Source organism: Monodelphis domestica, chromosome 1 (genome assembly GCF_027887165.1).
Source record: "Monodelphis domestica isolate mMonDom1 chromosome 1, mMonDom1.pri, whole genome shotgun sequence".
NCBI lineage: Eukaryota > Metazoa > Chordata > Mammalia > Didelphimorphia > Didelphidae > Monodelphis > Monodelphis domestica.
Genome location: NC_077227.1, coordinates 471,241,986 through 471,267,156, shown reverse-complemented (window position 1 = coordinate 471,267,156; position 25,171 = coordinate 471,241,986). Strand labels below are relative to the sequence as shown.

General features: G+C 38.4%; 1 protein-coding gene across 1 annotated transcript in view; it reads right to left on the bottom strand.

The window, feature by feature from the left end:
• Window positions 1-3,967: 3,967 nt before the first annotated feature.
• Window positions 3,968-25,171, bottom strand: part of OLFM1 (olfactomedin 1) — a 240,516-nt gene continuing 219,312 nt past the window's right edge. Inside the window, exons 7-8 of the transcript XR_008915365.1 lie at window positions 24,971-25,096; window positions 3,968-4,539 (exon numbers count right to left, since the gene is read on the bottom strand). The gene's annotated coding sequence lies outside the window, so the exon portion shown is untranslated. The remainder of the gene's footprint in view (window positions 4,540-24,970; window positions 25,097-25,171) is intronic.

Genomic DNA, 25,171 nt, shown 5'->3' with positions numbered 1-25,171 from the left:
TCAGAATAACAGATGAAATACTTTTTGACCTAATATTAATACACCACAGTGAAGACAAGGAAATGAATCAGTAAGACTAAAAGGGCAGGGAGTTCAGGAACCTTAGCCCATCAGTGAGGGAGAGTTGTTTTTGTTGCCAGAAGGCAGCTGGTGATGTGAGATTGGAGAGGAGTTAAGGTTGGAAAAATAGGTCTGGAAATCATCTGCATCCATGTATGCATGCATGAATGATTCAATGAAGCATTTATTAAGGATCTACAATATACAAAGGACTGTGGTGAATGTTGGGGATGCAAATAGAAAAGGCAGACAGCCTTGCTTTTAAGGAATTCATAATCAAATGGGAAAGACAATATAGATGAAAGTTTTAGCTGCAAGTCAGATGGAAAAGTCCTATGATCTTAGGAAATAATGCAAAGCAGATGTTAATGCCTATCCTTTAATGTCATTTCCATTGATGAAATCCTAATGGGGGGCAGCTAGGTAGCACAGTAGATTGAGCACCAGGCCTAGAGATGGGAAGTCCTGGGTTCAAATCTAACCTCAGATACTTTCCAATTGTATATTACCCTGGGCAATCATTTAACTCCTATTTGCCAGTGCTTACCACTCTTCTGCCTTGGATCCAAAACTGAATATTGATTCTAAATCAGATGATAAGGGTTAAAAAATCAACACAGTCTCTGATGTCAAATCATTTGACAGTGTCATGGGCTTTGGTAGTAGCAGCTCTCTTTTCTGGGTCTATAAAAGTTACGGTTGTAGCATCTGCAGGAGCAGTTGCATAGGTAAATCTCTGTAGGGATTGTTTCCCATAATGTTGGTGGCAGGCACTGGGTTGAAAGTATTGATACTCAAAAAGCTCTTCAGTTTCCAATCTTGATTATGACTCTGTCAGGGTCTGATAGTGGTCCAGATGTTGGTGGTGGCTTGAAGCTGCCTCTCCTTCTGGGTACTTTGCAGCTTCAGCCAGGCTGATTTGCCTGCCCTATGAATGGCAGTTGCTTGGTGGCTGGCAAAGATGGCTGCTCTCTCCCCAGAGGCTGCCTATGAGGACCAGCCTGGAGAGAGCACCAGTGATCTGAGGATGCTGTAATTCCCATGGCTTTTGTATTGGTCTGCTGGTCCAAGGCAGTTGGCCAGCCATTGCTTCTGGTAGTGATGAAGAAGACAGGCCCTTTCTCTGCAATGATTCTCCCTTCAATGTCACTGACAGCAAGTCTGGTGGCTTGGGGACACTACTATTCCCAAGACTCTTGGGTTTAGGACTGTGGGCTGCCTCCATCAGTGTCTGAGGGGAGATGGTGGTGGCATATACAAGGCATGTCCTGCCTCTAACCTCTTCTCATGGGACTTTGCTGATTCTGCTATCTTCAGCTATCACAAAGAGGTCATTGAATCTGTGGGAGCTGGTGAGATGATAGAGTGAGGCAGTAAAGAGAGTAAAGAGAAGAAAGCTTTGGGGGACTCCCAGTGAAATATGGATGAAGTTTGAGCAAAGAAGATTGAATGGTCAGATAGGTAGGAGGAGAACCAGGAGAGAGCAATGTGATGAGAGAGAATTCAGGAGGAGGAGGTCTGACAGAGTCCAAGGTTGCCAAGAAATCAAAAAGGAAGAAGATTAAGGATTAAATATGGTAATTAGGAGATCACTGATAACTTTGGAGAGAGAACTTTAAATTGAATTATGAAGCAGGAACCCAGATTACAAGTGATGGTTATATATAAGGCCTGAAGAAGACTCAAAAGGCTCAAAAGAGTGGCTATGGAGAAGGAAAAAGTGAATAGCTTAAATAAATACTTACTGATTTTTTAAAACCCTTACCTTCCATCTTAGAATCAACATCGTGTATTGGTTTTAAGGCAGAAGAGTGGTAAGGGCTAGGCAATGGGGGTTAAGTGACTTGCCCAAGCTCACATAGCTAGGAAGTGTCTGAGGCCAGATTTGAAGCTAGGACCTCCCAATTCTAGGCTTGCCCCTCACTGGGTACCACTGAGGTACCCAGCTGCCCCCTAAATGCTTATTGATTGACTGGCCTTGGAGTAAAATGAAGTAAGGAGGCCTGAGTTCAGAGGTATGCCAATGTCTAAATTTTCAGTGTGAGCAACTTTGGAAATAAACAAATTTCCAATGCCAAAATCCTGATTAAAAAAAACAGGCCAGATTTGAAGGTGCCTTCCTGACTCTAGACCTTGTACTCTATCCACTGCATCATCAACCTGCCCTATCACTATCTAGCTATGTGACCTTTGGCAAGTCACTTTACCCTGTTTGCCTCAGTTTCATCATCTGTAAAATGAGCTGGAGAAAAGAAATGACAAACCACTCTAGTATCTTTGCCAGGAAAACCTTAAATGTGGTCACAAAGAGTCAGACATGACTGAAAACAACCAAACAACAAGTGAAGAAAGTGAGAATATTTAATGCAGATTAAATTTAAATGTACATGATGATCAATTTTTTCCCCTAGAGAGATGTTTGTTAAACCTTACCAGAATACATATCCCAGCCTGGATTTGAATCTTGGCTCTGATATTTAATAGACGTTAAATAGATTAACTTCTATGAACCTTAGTTTTCTCAACAAATAAAATGGAGATAGTAAAACTTGTATTATCAAAGGAGTGTTCTGAAAAAAAGGCGTATGTAAATTGAGTTGTTATTAGGTGGGGAACCAATTCCAAAGTTTCTAAATTCTGATGTTGCCTAAATACTTAATATGATTGATTGAACAATCACTTATGGTGACAATCTTCTCTTAAAAGTGACTTTTTGTGAAGCTTTAGACTTGTGTACACTGACGGGTCCCAGACTTTCAGCTTTTCCTAGAGCTGTTGCTAAGCCAGCTTTAGGATCCCTCAGGGTTAAGGATTCTCTCATGTAGGGTCAAAAACAAATCAGCTTTTCAAGGATTTTCAGGTAGAGGAAGTTTGCCTGGATAATATATTGTATTAACTTCTGCAGAGTTAATTCCAAAGGGCAAAGTATGGCCTTATCTTCTCTTTAAAGGCAGTCAGAAAGATCCTTTTCTGGTGAGTGGAACAGAGCCAGGAAAACTCTTTAAATCCATTTGGAGATCCCAATGTAGAATTTATGGTACAAATTTCAAACTACAACATCTAGAGTTGTTCATTTGGAAGCTCTACATTTTAGGAAGGAAACTGACAATCAAGAGCTGGTCCAGAGACCCTAACTTATATATAGGAAACTCATTTGAAGGAACCAAGTCTATCAGCTTGGAGAAGAAGCAGATGATCATTATTTCCCAACATCTGAAGGCTTTTTATATAGAAAAGGGGAGTAGAATTGTTTCTGCTGATCTCTAGAGAGTAGAACTGCAAGCAATAGAGAGGCAAGATGTTTAAGTGTAGCCATGTATTTGGGGGAGATTATTTGCATAATATGAAAAGATTCTGTTGGGTTACTGAAGTAAATAAAAGAATAAGATTCTTACCCTCTTTCTTAGTGTTCTCCATTACCTGAATGTGAGCATCATTGTTTTTTGTTTTTTGTTTTTAGTCACTTCCCTTATCCTCCCACCAGGTATGCCTTTCTCTCTAGTCATTGCCCTTCACTCCAACCCACTAAAGGAGTTCTCCTTGAACAGGTAGCAGAGAACACAGAGGAAGGCCATGAGACCTCTTGTAGAGATTTGCCAAATCTCCTACCAGCCAGAAGTCACAAGCTCCTTTTATCCAGGAGAAAATCAGGCTTATGCTTTTACTTGCTTTGGGAATTTATGAAAGACAGGACAGCTGTCTACCTCTATGCCCATTCTAGTCTCTCTTCAGCTTGAGTATAGGAATTCAGTAAAATTACTTTTCACTTTGTTACAGAACCCCAACCAGGAATAATAGAGCCCATTTTCTTTGTCTCTTCTCTCTGTCTGTGTCTCAGTCTCTGCCTTTCTCAATCACATCCTCTCTTGTTTACATCCCATTTCCATGAATAAAACACATACAAATCAGAAACTAGTGTTTATTTCTTTTTATTTTCTTTTGTATTTCAAATGAAATGCAACAAATAAAACTTGAAAAAAAAAAGATAAGTTTTGGACTTGGCATAAGCTCTTCCAAGGGAGGATTTGGGCACCCACCATCATCATCCACTCTCAGTTTTCCCAAAGAGAAAATTCATCAATGACTAACCCACCCAGGCATGCCTCTCACCTCAATCTCAGACTATCCTCTTGGCTCTATAAAATAGAGGCTGCAGTCAAAGTAGCCAGGCAGAGGCTGCCCAAACCCAGGTCAGGCTGTCTGCCTCTGTCCCCATTTCAGTCTCTTTCCAGTTTGTGTGCAATGTAGCCCAGGTCAGTCCACTTACCTTTCTGTATGGCTTTTCCAAATCAAGAAAAAACATAGCAGTCTCTTTAAGGCATATTCTTTTTTTAGTTAGCAGATCAAAACAAACTGAAGATTTCCATCCTACCCAGCAGGTTTCATCTCAGTTGTTTTAAATCCTTTGGTAGGAGGATTACTGCATTCTTCCCCAGAGTCAGGAATTTTGTAGTCCCTTGGAAAATCATTACTTGCCATCTGCAATCAACCATCAAAATGACATAAACTTAACATAATGAAGATAAAGAACCAAAAGTCTCAAGTACCTTTTATAGAAGACATTCATCTGCAATGGATACAATAGACATCATTTGGAACAAAACAATCACTTGTGAGGGTGCTTCAACGACTAAATCTCTAAATTATATGTAGGACAAACTCATACAACACGTTACAGCAACACACCATGTATATCTTTAGGAAATAATTGAATATATATAACCACAAAGAAAAGTAAGGCAATGATGACATTAATAGGTCTAAAAAGTAACAAAATATGCAGAGACAATAGGGCGAATACAAATAGACAAAGGACAAAACTGCTCCTTGCCCATTTTCATGCTTATTTTAATTTCTCTCCAACTTCAGCCCCCCATATCATGGCCATCCCTGCATCCCATGCATATGTTGTCTCTAATAAGAACTATCTTCCAGGGGAAGGGAGCATAGTCTTTCTTTAGTAAGTGCATCACAAACAAACTGAAAATTTCTGCCTTATGCAGCAGGTTTCATCCCAACTGCAAAATAAAATGGAGTGAGTATAACATAAGGAAAAATGATATAAAAACTCAAATGGTTCAAAGGTTGAATGAGTGGCCTCAGGAAGCAATGAACTCCTTCTGTTTAATAGAGATTCTCGAGAAGAGGCTGGACGGTCACTTATCAGAGACATTGTCCCTACAGATGAAGTCCTTTCCAACTGTGAGGTTCTGTGATTTTAGAAAAAATATTACCCTTTTCTAAGGTATTCCTCCAAAAGAGATTATTTTCCTTTATTTTTGATGTCATTCAGTTGTTTCAATTGTGTCTGACTCTTTGTAATCCCATTTGAGGGCTTCTTGGTAAAGATATTGGCCTGGTTTGCCATTTCCTTCTCCAGATCATTTTAATGATGAGAAAACTGAGGCAAACAGGGTTAAGGGACTTACCCACAGCTAGTAAGCACCAGAGGTCAAATTTGAACTCAGAAAGGTGAGTCTTCCTGACTCCAGGCCTAGTCCTCTATTTACTGTGCCATCTAGCTACCTTTCTTTTGTTTAGTTCTTTGTTTTACAGTTTGAAGCTGTGTCCCATTGATGCAAATACCTTGGATTGGGATTTTTTTGTTAGGTGCTTCAAAATACCAGAATCAGAGACTTGCTTCCCAAGAAAGGCATTATTGCTCAATGTGGAGATGATTAAAGAAGACAATAGCATTTATTCATGCTACTCTGGGATCAAATAAGTATGGTGCTAAGACAAATTTGCATTTCATAATTGAATTACAGATTAACAGTAACAACAACAAAATCCTTAATCCACACCCTTTTTTATGTTGCAGGATTTTGAGGGAAGAAGGACATTGAGAAATAACATGGCCTAGAAATGACTGGCTGGCTGCCTGGCTTCAGCACAAATTTCCATCAGATCTTGAAATCGCCATGAGGTAGACAGCAGAATGGATTTCCCGGGCCTCACTCCCAGCCTAGACCTGGCTCACATTGTCTTTTCCAGACCTCTTTCTCCCAGGTAGGAGCTGTGAGGAACCAGAGAAATAGGAGGAGGGTCTCCCTTTTAGAGGGTCTCACACCCTAGCTGGGAAGACAAGAAAGTGTAGACACTCAGGCATGAAACAATTAGGGAAGAAGACAGCGTATATAATAAACTGCTAAACTGTGCCTTACAGACTAAAATTAGAGAATCAGAGTGCATAATAAGGTACTAATTGCATAGTTCAGACAACAAGCATGAGGATATCCTTGGCATTCCAGTCAGGAAAGGCCATTTGCCAATTCTGAGGAAAAATGTTCATTAGCAGGATAAAATGACCCTAGTTTCCCCTTCAAATATTTCACCTAGACCTCCACAGAACTCCAGTTGAAGGTCAGTCACATAACTCCATGAATCCACAGAAGTATGAGTTAACATTGAGTGATTAATTTAGAGTGAAAAAAGTTCTGGGGGCAGAGTCAAGATGGTAGTGTAGAGGCAGCAAATATTCAGACCTCTGAAAACCCTTCCTTACCAATTACAAACTAAATGCTCCTAGGGGACTGAAAATCAAACCTAACAGCAAGACAGAGCAAAGTAATCCTCCTGCTGGCCTCAACTTAAAAGGTATGCTCCCAAAAAGCTGGAATTCAAGAACACTCGGATTTAAGGGGAAGGAAGAAGAAAGGTCCTGGGACCCCTCTCCCACTTAGAGAGCTAAGCCTCCAGTGGCAGCTGGAACCTCTGGGTGGGAAAAGGCACTGGTCTGCAGGAAGTACTTTGTGGGCAAAGCTGTGCCAGGCTCAGAGTGTCCAACATATTCAGGGGGAAGCAGCTAGAGAAGAAATGCAGAGCAGGCAGCAGTAGCAGCAGTGGAGACACTCCATATTGCTCCTCCCATCCAGAGGTTTTGGCCTCAGGGTACATCCAGCAACCCAGCTGGACTTAATCCCATAAAAGCTTTCAGAAGGGAAGGGAAGCTCAAGCTCCAACAACCCTCCCCCACAGACTGCACTGAGAGATTTACTGATGAAGCTCCAAGGATGAAGGTGGAAAGAAAAGACCAGAACCACAAAAAAGTGAGAGGAGCAAGAGTACAGGCAATTTCAGGGAGTAAAGAAGGGGTAAATATGAGCAAACAGCAGAAAAAGAAAAAAGAAATTACAATCGACAGCTTCTATACAGGCAATGAACAAAGAGCAAATCAGAACAGAGAAGGGTGAAAGAACAAGCAAAAAAAAAAGAAACCTCAGCGAATTGGATACAGATTCTGGAAGAACTCAAAATACAATTCAAAACACAATTAAGAGAGGCTAAAGACAATTGGGAAAATAACTTAAAAACTAAGATAAGTCATCTGGAAACAGAGGCACTTGAGCTAAAACAAGGAAATAGTGTCTTGAAAGCCAAAATCAACCAGCTTGAAAATGAGGCAAAGAAGATGAAAGATGAGGCAAAGGAGATGAAATATGAAGCAAAGGAGATGAGAGATGAGGCAAAGAAGATGAAAGATGAGGCAAAGGAGATGAAAGATGAGGCAAAGAAAATGAAAGATGAGGCAAAGAAGATGAAAGATGACCTCCAAAGAAAATCAGACCAGAATGAGAAGAATGACCAAAAAGTCAGGGATGAAATCCAGTCTTTAAGAACCAGAATACAACAAATAGAAACAAGCGACTTCACAAGGCAGCAGGACACTATAAAACAAAACCAAAAGAATTAAAAAATTGAGGAAAATATGAATCACCTCATTAAAAAAAAACATAGGATTTAGAAAATCATTCCAGAAGAGACAAATTAAGAATCATTGGTCTACCAGAAGATCATGACAAAAGGAAAAGTCTAGACAACATACTACAGGAAATAATCCAAGAAAACTGCTGATATTCTAGAACAAGAGGGAAAAGTGGAGATTGAAAAAATCCACAGATCACCTCTTGTACTTAATCTCCAACTGACAATACCTAGGAATGTTATAGACAAATTCAAGAACTATCATACCAAGGAAAAAATATTACAAGCTGCTAAGAAGAAGTCTTTCAGATACCATGGAACCACAGTGAGGATAACACAGGATTTAGCTGCATCTACACTGAAGGACCAAAAGGCATGGAATATGATATTCTGGAAAGCAAGGGAACTAGGTCTATAACCAAGAATCAACTACCCAGCAGAATTGGCTATATTCTTAAAGGGGAAAGTATGATCATTCAACAAAATAGAAGAATTCCAAGCATTTGTAAAGAAAAGTCCAGACCTGAACAAAAAATCTGATGTCCAAGCACAGAACTCAAGAGAATCATCAAAAGGTAATTAAAAAAGAGGGGGAAAAGAAAAACCAAACCAAACCAAACCAAACCTTTTTTTAAGAGACCCAATAAGTTAAAATGAGATATATCCCTATAAGAAAAGAGGTCATTGGTAACTCTTAAAAATTATTATTATCACCTGGGAAGATAGAAGAATTACACTTAGAGGGAACAGTGACAAACTGTATAGGATGAAATGCCAAGACATAAATATGTATATAGATATATGTATGCATAAATACATATACATTTATATATGCATATGTTTGTATATATATATATATATACATATATATACAACTAAAACTAAAAAAAGAGGTTAATACTAAAAGAAACAAAAAGGGGTAAATTTATAGGTCACAAAGAAGTTCATGGCAGGAGGGGGAGGAGAACATCAATACACTGGAAGGGTAAAGAGGTTGGAGATAGGAAATACTCAACGCCTACATGCATTGAAATTGACTCAAAGAGGGAAGAACAATCCAATCCATTGGGGCAGAGAATTGATTTGTACCCTATAGAGAAATAGAAGGATAACAAATGGACTGGTGGGGAGGGAAGCAATACAAGGGAGGGAGAGGGTGGGGGGTAGTTTAAAAAGACTGTAAAAAATAAGGGGGGAATAAGAAGGGAGGGGGGTAGAAAGGGAAGTAAAATAAGGGTGGGAATTAGGGGGACTGATTAAAAACAACACATTGGTGTAGAAGGAAATAGTGAAAGGAGAAAAGGCAGGACTAGGAGTAGAAATAAAAATGCTGGGAAATACACAGCTGGTAATCATGACTCTGAATGTGAATGGAATGAACTCACCCATAAAATGGAAGCAAGTAGCAGAGTGGATTTGAATCCACAACCCAACATATATTGTCTATAAGAAACACACATGAGGAAGGTAGACACCCATAGGGTAAAAGCAAGAGGATGGCACCAAATCCATTGGGCATCAACTGATGCCAAAAGTGCACAAATAATAAATGTGAACTTCTCAGAAGAAAAAAAGGCAGGAGTCACAATCATGACATCTGACAAAATCAAAGTAAAAATAGATCTAGTTAAAAGAGATAGGGAAGGTAATTACATCCTGATAAAAGGAAGTATAGACAATGAGGAAATATCAGTACTCAACATGTATACACCAAATGGCATAGCATCCAAATTTCTAAAGGAGAAACTAGTGAAGCTCAAGGATGAAATAGAAAGACTACACTAGTGGGAGACCTGAACCTTCCTCTATCAAAACTAGATAAATCAAACCAAAAAATAAATAAGAAAGCAGTAAGAGAAGTGAATGAAATCTTAGAAAAATTAGAGTTAGTAGATATGTGGAGAAAAATAAATATGGACATAAAGGTATACACCTTCTTTTCAGCAGCACATGATACATTTACAAAGATTGACTATGTACTAGGGCATAAAAACATTGCAAACAAGTGCAAAAGTGCACAAATAATAAATGTGAACTTCTCAGATCACAATGCAATGAAAATAATAATTAGTAAGGGTGCATGGAGAGGCAAATCAAAATTAATTGGAAACTAAATAATATGATTCTCCAAAATCAGTTAGTTAAAGAACAAATCATAGAAACAATCGCTTCATTGAAGAAACTGACAATGATGAGACAGCCTTTCAAAATCTATGGGATGCAATCAAAGCAGTACTCAGGGGGGAATTCATATCCTTGAGTTCATATATTAACAAATTAGAGAGGGCAGAGGTCAATGAATTTGGAATGCAAATTAAAAAAAAACTAGAAAGTGAACAAATTAAAAATCCTCAGATGAAGACTAAATTAGAGATCCCAAAACTCAAAGGAGAATTTAATAAAATTGAAAGTCTAAGAAGCATTGATTTAATAAATAAGATTAGAGACTGGTACTTTGAAAAAACAAATAAAATAGACAAATACAAAAAAATACAAAAAAGTAATGGTCAATCTAATTAAAAAAAGGAAAGAAGGAAACCAAATTGATAGTATCATAGATGAAAAGGGAGACCTCACCTCTAATGAAGAGGAAATTAAGGCAATCATTAAAAATTATTATGCCCATATTCACGACTTCTGGTTAAGATGGCGGCTTAGAGAAAGCTAAAGTTCAGATCTCCGGAAAACCCTTCCCGACCGATCTCAAACTATAAGTTCCTAAGGCGCCGAAATTCAAAATGATCAACAGCACAGACCCTGGGAACCCTCCTCCTGGACCTGGACCTGGATCAAAAGGTACGGCTCCCCTTAAAAGCCAGAACCCGAGATCACTCGGACCTCAGGGGTAGGAGTGCAGAGTCCAAGGCTCCGGGAAGCCGCAGCCCGGCCTGGCTCAGAGAGCAGGGTCCTCGGAACAACAACCCTCAGGGCCTTCTACCCGAGTCCCGGTGAAAGTTACTGCCTGGGGCTTCCGCTGCAGAGAGCTGGTCAAAACAACAGCAACCCTCAGGGCGGGCAAGACAGCCTCACGGGCTGGATCCTGCTATCCAAGTCTCAGTGAAAGTCCCTGCCCTCGGAGCTTGGGTTAGCTGCAGCCCATCCCCCCGCAGGCCGAGGAAACAGCCTCACGGCCAGCGATTCTGAAGGCAACTTCCGGAAAGCAACGTGGTCCGACCCTTCCATTCCAGTTCCAGTGAGGCATATTCTAACCCAGGGAAAGCTCATAGAACCATCTGCCCAGGACTAAAGCCTCTGAACACCAGACAGAGACAAGAAAAGCTAATCCTCCACATTCAGAGATGGCAAACTCCACAGAATCACAGAAGCCCCAAAATACCAAGAAAAATAAGAAGAAAGGGGCGACTTTGGACACATTCTATGGAGCCAAAATACAAAATACAGAGCAGATAGAAGAAGATATACAAGAAAATTCTCCAAAATCTTCCAAAGGAAATAGAAACTCTCCACAAACCCATGAAGGATTTGAATCAGAAATGACCAAAAAGATGGAAGCCTTCTGGGAGGAAAAGTTGGAAATAATGCAAAAGAAATTCACGCATCTACAAAACCGGTATGATGAAACTGAAAAGGAAAACCAGGCTTTAAAGGCCAGAATCAGGCAGCTGGAAGACAAGGATCATGTAAAAGAGCAAGAATTAATAAAGCAAAGCCAAAATACCAAGAAATTAGAAGAGAACATAAAATATCTCACCGACAAGGTGATAGATCTGGAAAATAGAGGGAGAAGGGATAATTTAAGAATAATTGGACTCCCAGAAAAGCCAGAAATAAACACCAAACTGGACATGGTGATACAAGATATAATCAAAGAAAATTGCCCAGAGATTCTAGAACAAGGGGGCAATACAGCCACTGACAGAGCTCACAGAACACCTTCTACACTAAACCCCCAAAAGACAACTCCCAGGAATGTAATTGCCAAATTCCAAAGCTATCAAACAAAAGAAAAAATCCTACAGGAAGCCAGAAAAAGACAATTTAGATATAAAGGAATGCCAATCAGGGTCACACAAGACCTTGCAAGTTCTACTCTGAATGATCTTAAGGCATGGAACATGATCTTCAGAAAGGCAAGAGAGCTGGGTCTCCAACCAAGAATCAGCTACCCAGCAAAACTGACTATATACTTCCAAGGGAAAGTATGGGCATTCAACAAAATAGAAGACTTCCAACTTTTTGCAAAGAAAAGACCAGAGCTCTGTGGAAAGTTTGATACCGAAAATCAAAGAGCAAGGAATACCTGAAAAGGTAAATATTAAGGAAAGGGGAAAAATGTTATCTTCTTTTACTCAAACTCTCTTCTATAAGGACTACATTTATATCAACCTATGTATACTAATATGTGGGGAAAATGTAATGTATAAATAGGGGGTAAAGAAAGACCAAATAGAATAATGGTTCTCACACAAAGATTCACAGGGGAAGGGGAGGGGAAGAAAACTCCTATAAGAAGGAGAGGAAGAGAGGGGGGGGGGTTACTTAAACCTCAATCTCAGGGAAATCAACTCTGAGAGGGAAAAACATCCAGATCCATTGAGATCTTGAATTCTATCTTACCCAACAAGGGTAAGGAGAAGGGAAAACCAAGGGGGGGAGGGGGAGAGGGAGAACAAAAAGGGAGGGAAAGAGAGGGGGGAGGGGGAGGGAACAAAAAGGGAGGGACTAAAAAGGAAAACATCAAGGGAGGGGACAAGGGGGACTGTTTCAAAGTAAATCACTGGACTAAAAGGTAGAGCCGAAGAAGAAAAGGTTAGAATTAGGGAAGGCAATCAAAATGCCAGGGAGTCCACAAATGACAATCATAACTTTGAACGTGAATGGGATGAACTCACCCATAAAACGTAGACGAATAGCAGAATGGATTAGAATCCAAAACCCTACCATATGTTGTCTTCAAGAAACACACATGAGGTGGGGCGACACCCACAAGGTCAGAATTAAAGGATGGAGTAAGACCTTCTGGGCCTCAACTGATAGAAAGAAGGCAGGAGTGGTAATCATGATATCTGATAAAGCCAATGCAAAAATAGACCTGATCAAAAGGGATAGGGAAGGTAATTATATTTTGTTAAAAGGGAATCTAGACAATGAGGAAATATCATTAATCAATATGTATGCACCAAATAATATAGCACCCAAATTTCTAATGGAGAAACTAGGAGAATTGAAGGAAGAAATAGACAATAAAACCATACTAGTGGGAGACTTAAACCAACCATTATCAAATTTAGATAAATCAAATAAAAAAATAAATAAGAAAGAGGTAAAAGAAGTGAATGAAATCTTAGAAAAATTAGAATTAATAGACATATGGAGAAAAATAAATAGGGATAAAAAGGAATACACCTTCTTCTCAGCACCACATGGCACATTCACAAAAATTGACCATACATTAGGTCACAGAAACATAGCACACAAATGCAGAAAAGCAGAAATAATGAATGCAGCCTTCTCAGATCACAAGGCAATAAAAATAATGATTAGTAATGGTACATGGAAAACCAAATCTAAAACCAATTGGAAATTAAACAATATGATACTCCAAAACCATTTAGTTAAAGAAGAAATCATAGAAACAATTAATAATTTCATCGAGGAAAATGACAATGGCGAAACATCCTTTCAAACCTTTTGGGATGCAGCCAAAGCGGTAATCAGAGGTAAATTCATATCCCTGAATGCTTATATTAACAAACAAGGGAGAGCAGAGATCAATCAATTGGAAATGCAAATGAAAAAACTGGAAAGCGATCAAATTAAAACCCCCCAGCAGAAAACCAAATTAGAAATCCTAAAAATTAAGGGAGAAATTAATAAAATCGAAAGTGATAGAACTATTCATTTAATAAATGAGACAAGAAGCTGGTACTTTGAAAAAACAAACAAAATAGACAAGGTACTGGTCAATCTAATTAAAAAAAGGAAGGAAGAAAAGCAAATTCACAGCATTAAAGATGAAAAGGGGGACAGCACCTCCGATGAAGAGGAAATTAAGGCAATCATTAGAAATTACTTTGCCCAATTATATGGCAATAAATACACCAATTTAGGAGAAATGGATGAATATATACAAAAATACAAACTGCCTAGACTAACAGAAGAGGAAATAGAATTCCTAAATAATCCCATATCAGAAATTGAAATCCAACAAGCCATCAAAGAACTTCCTAAGAAAAAATCCCCAGGGCCTGATGGATTCACCTGTGAATTCTATCAAACATTCAGAGAACAGTTAATCCCAATACTATACAAACTATTTGACATAATAAGCAAAGAGGGAGTTCTACCAAACTCCTTTTACGACACAAACATGGTACTGATTCCAAAACCAGGCAGGTCAAAAACAGAGAAAGAAAACTATAGGCCAATCTCCCTAATGAATATAGATGCAAAAATCTTAAATAGGATACTAGCAAAAAGACTCCAGCAAGTGAACTGAAGGATCATTCACCATGATCAAGTAGGATTCATACCAGGGATGCAGGGCTGGTTCAACATTAGGAAAACCATCCACATAATTGACCACATCAACAAGCAAACTAGCAAGAACCACATGATTATTTCAATAGATGCAGAAAAAGCCTTTGATAAAATACAACACCCATTCCTATTAAAAACACTAGAAAGCATAGGAATAGAAGGGTCATTCCTAAAAATAATAAACAGTATATATCTAAAACCAACAGCTAATATCATCTGCAATGGGGATAAACTAGATGCATTCCCAATAAGATCAGGAGTGAAACAAGGATGCCCATTATCACCTCTACTATTTGACATTGTACTAGAAACACTAGCAGTAGCAATTAGAGAAGATAAAGGAATTGAAGGCATCAAAATAGGCAAGGAGGAGACCAAGTTATCACTCTTTGCGGATGACATGATGGTCTACTTAAAGAATCCTAGAGATTCAACCAAAAAGCTAATTGAAATAATCAACAACTTTAGCAAAGTTGCAGGATACAAAATAAACCCACATAAATCATCAGCTTTTCTATATATCTCCAACACAGCTCAGCAGCAAGAACTAGAAAGAGAAATCCCATTCAAAATCACCTTAGACAAAATAAAATACCTAGGAACCTACCTCCCAAGACAAACACAGGAACTATATGAACACAACTACAAAACACTCGCCACACAACTAAAACTAGACTTGAACAAATGGAAAAACATTAACTGCTCATGGATAGGACGAGCCAATATAATAAAAATGACCATCCTACCCAAACTTATTTATCTATTTAGTGCCATACCCATTGAACTACCAAAATACTTCTTCACTGATTTAGAAAAAACCATAACAAAGTTCATTTGGAAGAACAAAAGATCAAGGATATCCAGGGAAATAATGAAAAAAAACATATATGATGGGGGCCTTGCAGTCCCTGACCTAAAACTATATTACAAAGCAGCAGTCATCAAAACAATTTGGTACTGGCTAAGAAACAGAAAGGAAGATCAGTTGAATAGACTGGGGGAAAGCGACCTCAGCAAGACAGTATACGATAAACCCAAAGATCCCAGCTTTTGGGACAAAAATCCACTATTCGATAAAAACTGCTGGGAAAATTGGAAGACAGTGTGGGAGAGACTAGGAATAGATCAACACCTCACACCCTACACCAAGATAAATTCAAAATGGGTGAGTGACTTAAACATAAAGAAGGAAACCATAAGTAAATTGGGTAAACACAGAATAGTATACATGTCAGACCTTTGGGAGGGGAAAGGCTTTAAAACCAAGCAAGATATAGAAAGAATCACAAAATGTAAAATAAATAATTTTGACTACATCAAACTAAAAAGCTTTTGTACAAACAAAACCAATATAACTAAAATCAGAAGGGAAACAACAAATTGGGAAAAAATCTTCATAGAAACCTCTGACAAAGGTTTAATTACTCATATTTATAATGAGCTAAATCAATTGTACAAAAAAATCAAGCCATTCTCCAATTGATAAATGGGCAAGGGAAATGGATAGGCAGTTCTCAGATAAAGAAATCAAAACTATTAACAAGCACATGAAGAAGTGTTCTACATCTCTTATAATCAGAGAGATGCAAATCAAAACAACTCTGAGGTATCACCTCACACCTAGCAGATTGGCTAACATAACAGCAAAGGAAAGTAATGAATGCTGGAGGGGATGTGGCAAAATAGGGACATTAATTCATTGCTGGTGGAGCTGTGAACTGATCCAACCATTCTGGAGGGCAATTTGGAACTATGCCCAAAGGGCGACAAAAGAATATCTACCCTTTGACCCAGCCATAGCACTGCTGGGTCTGTACCCCAAAGAGATAATGGACACAAAGATTTGTACAAAAATATTCATAGCTGCACTCTTTGTGGTGGCCCAAAACTGGAAAACGAGGGGATGCCCATCAATTGGGGAATGGCTGAACAAACTGTGGTATATGTTGGTGATGGAATACTATTGTGCTAAAAGGAATAATAAAGTGGAGAAGTTCCATGGAGACTGGAACAACCTCCAGGAAGTGATGCAGAGCGAGAGGAGCAGAACCAGGAGAACATTGTACACAGAGACTAATACACTGTGGTATAATCGAACGTAATGGACTTCTCCATTAGTGGCGGTGTAATGTCCCTGAACTACTTGCAGGGATCCAGGAAAAAAAAACACCATTCATAAGCAAAGGATAAACTATGGGAGTGGAAACACCGAGAAAAAGCAACTGCCTGAATACAGAGGTTGAGGGGACATGACAGAGGATAGACTCTAAATGAACACTCTAATGCAAATACTATCAACAAAGCAATGGGTTCAAATCAAGAAAACATCTAATGCCCAGTGGACTTATGGGTCGGCTATGGGGGGTGGGGGGGGAGGAAAAGAAAATGATCTATGTCTTTAACGAATAATGCTTGGAAATGATCAAATAAAATATATTTAAAAAAAATTATTATGCCCAATTAAATGGCAATAAATATGGCAATCTAGGTGATATGGATGAATATTTAGAAAAATATACATTGCCTAGACTAACAGAGGAAGAAATAGATTACCTAAACAACCCCATATCAGAAAAAGAAATTGAACAAGCCATAAAAAACTCTGTAAGAAAAAATACCCAGGTCCAGTTGGATTCACAAATGCATTCTATTAAACATTCAAAGAACAACTAATCCCAATATTATACAAACTATTTGACAGACTAAGCAAAGAAAGAGTTCTACCAAATTCTTTTTATGACACAAATATGATACTGATTCCAATGCCATGCAGGTCAAAAACAAAGAAAGCAAACTAGAGACCAATCTCCTTAATGAATATAGATGCAAAATTCTTAAATAGTATATTAGCAAAAAGATTCCAGCAAATGATCATGAGCATTATTCACTATGACCAGGTAGGTTTCATACCAGGAATGCAAGGATGGTTCAATATTATGAAAACCATCCACATAATTGACCATATCAAAAAGCAAACGAACAAAAATCACATGATTATCTCAATAGATACAGAAAAAGCCTTTGACAAAACACAACACCCATTCCTATTGAAAACACCAGAAATTATAGGAATAGAAGGGCCTTTCCTAAAAATAATAAACAGGATATATCTAAAACCATCATCAAACATCATCTGCAATGGGAATAAACTAGAAGTCTTCCCAATAAGATCAGGAATAAAGCAAGGATGCCCATTATCACCTCTATTATTTAACATTGTACTACAAACACTAGCTGTATCAATTAGTGAAGAAAAAAGAAATTGAAGGTATTAAAATAGGCAATGAGGAGACCAAGCTATCACTCTTTGCAGATATGATGACCTACTTTAAAAAACCCAGAGAATCAACCAAAAAGTTAGTCAAAATAATCAACAACTTTAGCAGTTGCAGGATACAAAATAAACCCACATAAGTCATCATTATTTCTATATATTTCCAACACAATTCAGCAGCAAGAATTAGAAAGAGAAATTCCATTTAAAATTACTCTAGACAATATAAAATACTTGGGAATCTATCTGCCAAGGCAAACACAGGAACTATATGAACACAACGACAAAATACGCTGCACACAATTAAAACTAGATATAAACAATAGGAAAAACATTGATTGCTCATGGGTAGGACGAGCTAACATAATAAAAATGACCATCCTACCCAAAGTTATATATCTATTTAGTGCCATACCCATTGTACAACCTAAAAACTTTTTTACTGAATTAGAAAAAAATATAACAAAGTTCATTTGGAAGAACAAAAGATCAAGGATATCCAGGGAAATCATGAAAAAAAATGTAAAGGAAGGAAGTCTTGCAGTCCCAGATCTCAAACTATACTATAAAGCAGTGGTCATCAAAACAATTTGGTACTGGCTAAGAGACAGAAAGGAGGATCAGTGGAACAGACTTGGGGTAAGTGACCTCAGCAAGACAGTCTATGATAAGCCCAAAGATCCCAGCTTTTGGACCCAAATCCACTATTTGATAAAAACTTCTGGGAAAATTGGAAGAAGTATGCGAGAGATTGGGTTTGGATCAACATCTCACATCCTATACCAAGATAAACTCAGAATGGGTGAATGACTTGAATATTAAGAAGGAAACTCTAAGTAAATTAGGTGAACACAGAATAGTATACATGTCCGATCTTTGGGAAAGGAAAGACTTTAAAACCAAGCAAGAGCTAGGAAAAATCACAAAATGTAAAATCAATAATTTTGATTACATTAAATTAAAAAGTTTTTGTACAAACAAAACCAATGCAACCAAAATTTGAAGGGAAGCAACAAATTGGGAAACGATCTTCATAACAAAAACCTCTGACAAACGTTTAATTGCTCAGATTTATAAAGAGCTAAACCAATTGTACAAAAAATCAAGCCATTTTCCAATTGATAAATGGGCAAGGGACATGAATAGACAATTTTCAGTTAAAGAAATCAAAACTCAATCTGCAGGGATCTAAAAAATACTATCCACAAGCAGAGGATAAACTGTGGGAGTAAAAACACCAATGAAAAGCAACTGCTTGACTATAGGGGTTGAGGGGACATGACTGAGGAGAGACTCTAAATGAACACTCTAATGCAAATACCAACAACAGGGAAATGGGTTCGAGTCAAGAACACATGTGATAACCAGTGGAATCGCGTTGGTTATGGGAGAGGGAAAGGTGGTGGGAGGGGGGTGGGGAGGAAAAGAAAATGATCTTTGTTTCCAGTGAATAATGTTTGGAAATGACCAAATAAAATAATGTTTAAAATTAAAAAAAAGAAATCAAAACTATTAATAAGCATATGAAAAAGTGTTCTAAATCTCTTATAATCAGAGAGATGAAAATCAAAACAACTCTGAGGTATCACCTCACACCTAGCAGATTGGCTAACATGGCAGCAAAGGAAAGTAATGAATGCTGGAGGGGATGTGGCAAAGTAGGGACATTAATTCATTGCTGGTGGAGTTGTGAATTGATCCAACCTTTCTGGAGGGCAATTTGGAAGTATGCCCAAAGGTCTCTAAAAGACTGTCTGCCCTTTGACCCAGCCATAGCACTGCTGGGTTTGTACCCCAAAGAGATAATAAGGAAAAAGACTTGTACAAGAATATTCATAGCTGCACTCTTTGTGGTGGCAAAAAATTAGAAAATGAGGGGATGCCCTCCAATTGGGGAATGGCTGAACAAATTGTTGTATATGTTGGTGATGGAATACTATTGTGCTAAAGGGAATAATAAACTGGAGAAATTCCATGTGAACTGGCATGACCTCCAGGAATTGATGCAGAGTAAAAGGAGCAGAACCAGGAGAATATTATACACAGAGACTGATACACTGTGTACAATCGAATGTAATGGGCTTCTCTAATAGCAGCAATGCAATGATCCAGAATAATTTGGAGGGATTTGTGAGAAAGAATGCTATCTACAGTCAGAGGGGAAACTGTGGGAATAGAAACACAGAAAAAGAAAAAAAAACAACTGCTTGATTACATGGGTTGATGAGTATATGATTGGGGAGGTAGACTCTAAATGATCACCCGAGTGCAAACATCAACAGCATGGAAATAGGTTTTGATCAAGGACACATGGAATACCCAATGAAATTGCATGTCAGCTGTGGGAAGGATGAGGGGAGGGGAGGGAAGGAAATAACATGATTCTTATAACCAAGGAATAATGTTCTAAATTGACTAAATTAATTCAAAAGAAAAAAAATGTTCTGGACCAAGAAGTTCTGAGACTTGGGCTCTATCTTGGCTTTGCTACTAATTCACTGTATGACTTTTGTGAAGTCTTTCCCTGGTCTAGGTTTTCCAAACTCCAAAAGAAATGGATTGGATTAGATGATTCTTTCTGGTAGCTAGGTGGCACAGAAGATAAAGTACAAAGCCCATAATCAGGAAGACTCATCTTTGTGACTTCACCTCTGGACTCAGCTGCTAGCTGTGTGACCCTGGACAAGTCACTTAATTCTGTTTGCCTCAGTTTCTTCAAATGTAAAATAAGCTGGAGAAGGAAATGGCATACCACTTCAGGCTCTTTCTCAAAAAAATCTCAGATGCAGTCACAAGAAGTCACACATAACATGTCTGAAAAAAAATGAACAGCAGCATGATTCTTTCTAGCTCTAGAATTCTATGTTCTAAAAATCCCTCCCCAGCTCTGAAGTCACAGTATTATATTTTATTTTGTCCAATTCCCCTGCCTCCAAGAAGGGCACTCTGAAAGATTCTCAGTTAGCTAGCTGCCTTGTTTGTTGTATAGCTTCTCAAGAAAGCAAAGCACAACCTGTCCCACCTCCTTCACACCTTGGTTAACTAGTCTATAAATAACATAAGGGCAGGGAGAATGCTCCATATAAACTCTGTATCTAGTGCCTGGAACAAGGCTGTGCAAATGGTAGGCATTTAATAATTGTTAATTGGGCCAATGACTCTTTGATTATTCAACATATAATGCCACTTTGTCAGGGAATTTATTTTTTAAGGCTTAATTTTTGTTTCTTAGTATATTTTGTTTTTACATCACCTTCATTTCCTAATACATTCTCCCTCCTTCACTAAAAAAGCCATCCTTATAACAAAGAATAAAAAAAAATAGAAAGAAAAAAAGCGTTTTCCTAATCTGCTTTTTTCTCCTAAAAAGAAATGTGATATAATGGATAGAATATTGGACTTTGGATCAAGAAGTTGATGTGTAGTCATTTCCATGGGACCAGGCCCTTTTGGAGTTTTCTTGGCAGAAATACTGAAGTAGTTTGCCATTGCTTTCACCAGCTCATTTTACAGATGAAGAAATAGAGGCAAACAGGGGTAAGACACTTGCCCAGTGTCAAACAGCTAGTTAAGTATCTGAGGTGGGATTTGAACTCAGGAAGATGACTCTTTTTGACTCTAGACCTAGAACTCTATCTGCTATACCACCTCACTGTGCTGTGATCAAGAAGACCTGAGTTCAAATATTCAGACACATACTATCTGTGTGACCCTGTGCAAGTCATTTAGCCTATATGTACCATAGTTTCCTAGATGTCCTCTAAGGTTCCTTCCAGCACTGAATCTATGATCCAGTGATCAGTCAAGCCTGGCAGTATAAGCAGTATTTCCCACTCATTGTTTCCCACATTTGTAAGGGAGTTCTTATATATATGTGTGTGTGTGTGTGTGTGTGTCTAACCTCTTCTTTGGTATTCCGCATCTACCACCCATCCAATCATTCTTACGGTCTGGTCCACTTCCTCTTGTTTTGTTTTCAGGAGACAAGAACAGGGGAATTTCAGAGAACCTTAGCTCACCCTGAGAACTGTTGCCCCATAGGTAGGGACTGCAGCTTGCCCTGATTAAGTGATGCAGCTCCCCTGCCCCTTCTCTTGGCTGCCTCAGGAAAGCCTCCTTGCTGTTCTGAGGTGCTGGGAAGAAAATGGCGCTGCGGTTGGTTTCCCGCTAAGGAGGTGCTTGCTACTAATTCTTGAGGGTTACACGACTCCAGAATTGGGGGATGGGGTGGGAATGGTGGTAGTGTGAGAGGAGAAAACCCCGGACTTTGCCCTTGTTGAATTCAACAAGATCTCTGTCTGCTGCCCGCAATATCCATTGCTCAAAATGATAAATGTCCCTTTCCGCCTTGTTGCTTTTGCAGTTCAGCACGAAAGCCAAAGACACATGTAAAAGCCCTTTAAGGATCCTAATTTACATGACAAGTACACAGATTACAAACTATCGTATTTCACTTGATTTTACAGCCAGCCCGGCAATTGGAGAACTGTCCCTCTTCAGACCTTCCGGTTATTAATCTAGAAGCCCAACGAGGAAGTCTGATTGTCTCTGCTCTCTCAGCTGACATGCCCGTAGCCAGCACCGACGGGCATCGTATCCAGCTTTTTTTCATCTTCTCTCTAAGAGGTTCAATACTTTAACAAATCCATGACCCGTATTAACTAAAGGCAGTTTCTAAGAGGCACGCTCTATTATCAATAATGCTGTCATCTGTAATTAATTTCGGAGGGTGTGAATTATGGACTGCGGTACTCTGCTCTTTCTCTCTTTGATTGGAGCTGCCGTCAGAATTATTGTCATTCTGGTTCAATGCCTCTTTTTGCATGTTTGGAGTTTGGAGGGAATTGGAGAATTTCTAGGTATCCTGTGAAAAGGAAGAAGAATCCTTCTAAAGAGAAGCCAAGACCGGGCTGACACAGGAAATAGTTTCACTTGACAGGGGCCCTGGACTCTAAAATCCTAACAAGGGTGTGATCCCACTGGGTTCCTACAACACTAGATTGGATATCAACAGAGACTTGGGTTCTAATTCTGTCTCTGACATTTAATGGCTATGTGACTTTGCAAGAGATACACTATCTTTAAGTATGTTTCCTGATCTGCAAAATGCTGATAAAATATCTGAGAGGATAAAATGACTTAATATATGTAAAAATGTGTGACCTTAAGAGAGTGTTATATAAATGACATTTATTATTTTAGTAATAATAGTAATAATAATGATAGCAATAATAATTTCCCTGTAGGTGATTCATACTTCTTAAAATTCACCTCTTCCAACAAGCCTGCCCTGATCAATTCCACCTAATGAATAACTCCTTTATTCAATATTTTTGCCTTCTGTTTGTAGTATATCTAGAGTCATTGTATCACAGCAAAGTTAGACCCAGCATATCAGTATTTTAGATTTAGGAAGGGTCTTCATGATGATCTAGTTGGATCCATTTTATATATGAGAAATCCTGAGTTCTAGAAGTGACTAGTCCAAGATTATATAGTTTAAACTTTTATGACTGTTTAATACTTCCTCTTTTGAAGACCTTTCAGTATACTTTCATTTGGTCCTCACCTAATCCTCTAAGAAAAGGGATTATATTCCCAGTTTTCTATGTAATGAAATTGGGGCCCAGAGGAAGAGAGTAACTTGCCTGATATCACATAGCCTGTAGTTTGGCAGAACTGTGTCTCCTAGTGACTCCCAGTCCTTCATTTTTTCCCATTACACCACAGTGCCTTCCATCATCAGATTTATAGAAGCATTGTTGTTGATGAGCCCTTTCAGTCCTGACTGACTTTTTGTGATCCCACTTAGAGTTTTCTTGGAAGATACTAGAGTGGTTTTGTCATTTTCTTTTCCAATTTATTTTACATATGAGGAAACTGAGGCAAAGAGGGTGAAAGGACTTAGGATCACACCACTAGTATTTAAAGTCATATCTGAACTCAGGAGATAAGTCCTCCTGACTGCAGGCCCTCTATATCCACTTAACCATCTATCTGCTTTACTGAAGCATTATGTAGGTAAAAAATACCAGGGTTTCAAATCTGGCATTGCCATTTCCTAACTGTGAAAACTTGGTTGCCTCCATTTCTTTCTTTGAGCCTCAGCTTTCTTAACTGGAAGAAGATAAAGTTAGACTAAATAATCTTTCAGATTTCTTCTAGCTCTAATTTATTACTCCATTATTTATAATGAAATTGATTAGAAATAGTGGTAATGTAATCTTCTACCCAAAGTAGCATAAAATGCCCAGAAAGTGATTTGTTTACTAAAACTGGAACACTGTTCTTCCTTTCCCAGACCAGAGATTAGGAACTAGATGCTCTTTTTATTTCCTTAAGAGAAATCTATGTTCTTCTATTTGTTTTTATTCTGTGTTAGTCATTAATTAAAAATTGCTTCCAAGAAACATACGATTAGATTTAATGGCCACAATATTGTTTTTTGATGTTTTCTATCTTCTGCAGGATGTCAAAGCTGAAATGAAACACTGACTCAATACCCAAATGTCAGAACTGGCTGAGAGAGAAAAACATTTTCTATATGAAACTGTAAATGCCAACACTTCAAAAGATCTGTGATTCCCCTTGTGTGGGGGCTCCTGCCACCAATCCACTTAATCTTTTAGCTGATAAATTGCTGTGGTCAAAAAAAAATAATCACTTTGTGGCCAACTTTCTAATGATGAGCACCTCCAGAATGAGCAAGACCGAGCCTTGGAAGACAGGCATATATCACTGGACTAGTTTTCCAGCTTGACAATATTCTTCAGAGTTTTCACTTTTCTGGCCTGGTCTTTGAGCTATGAAGAGGCATTGGAGGAAGACTTCGAAGGAGGATAAAAGAACACATAAGTTACCTAAATCTGAAGAAATGCTAAAAGTTTCCTGGGGAAAGATCATGTATATTATTACCTTCAGAGGTAGAGTTATTTCATTTAATTTTTTAAAATTTAAAACCCTTAAAGTCAATACTGTGTATTGGTTCCAAGGAGAGCAATAAGAGCTAGGTAATGGAGGTTAAATTACTTGCCCAGGGTGACACAGCTAGGAAGTATCTAAGGCCAGATTTGAACTCAGGACCTCCCATCTCTAGGCCTGGTTCTCAATCTACTGAGCTGCTGAGCTGTCCTATCCCCCAGAGATGGAGCTCTATACCATATTTCCTATAAATCTTGATTTGGATACTTGCCATACTTTGGGATTATCAACCAACCAACCATTCAACATTAAGTAATTGCTTATGCTATGAGGTGTGGAAAATGTTAATGGTGTGGTCTTGACTTCAAGAATATTACATTTGAATTGAGGGAAAAGGCTCACATAGGTCAAATCAAGGACAAAATTAAAGAGAATAGAACTAAGTGGCCAGGGTATGTGGTGCCTTAGTAATTCCGTTAACTGTAAAATAAGGATAATAAGAGCACCTACCTTCCAGAGTTATTGGGAAGATCAAATGAGGCATTTGTTAAATGTAGAATAAAGTGTGTGGTGATGTCCGCAAAAGCTGTAGAAACTCTAAGGAGGGAGTACCACGGAACTGAATATCAGCAAAACCTTCAATAAGAAAGAGAGATGAGTTGGATTTTGAATGTCCATTTGAATTTCTCCAATTCTATTTGATTCAATTTA